Source organism: Eimeria mitis, genomic scaffold, assembly GCF_000499745.2.
Source record: "Eimeria mitis Houghton genomic scaffold, Emh_scaff1981, whole genome shotgun sequence".
NCBI classification, from domain to species: domain Eukaryota; phylum Apicomplexa; class Conoidasida; order Eucoccidiorida; family Eimeriidae; genus Eimeria; species Eimeria mitis.
The window spans coordinates 302-602 of NW_013570305.1; positions in this window are offsets into that span (position 1 = coordinate 302).

Genomic DNA, 301 nt, shown 5'->3' on the forward strand with positions numbered 1-301 from the left:
ACAAAACAAAAAAGTAAAAAATAAAGCAAAAAAAGTAAAACAGAAAGCAACAACAAGCCGCCAAAAAAAAAAAAAAGAAGAACAAATAAATAAAACAAAGACAAAAACAAAAACAAATAAAAATAAAAACAAATAAAAATAAAAACAAAAATAAAAATAAAAAGAAAGAAAGAACAAACCTAGCTTCAGGGAGACAGAGAAAGAGACAAAGAGCAGCAACATCTTCTACAGTCCCAAAAAAAAAAAAAAAAAAAAAAAAAAAAAAAAAAAAAAAAAAAAAAAAAAAAAAAAAAAAAAAAAA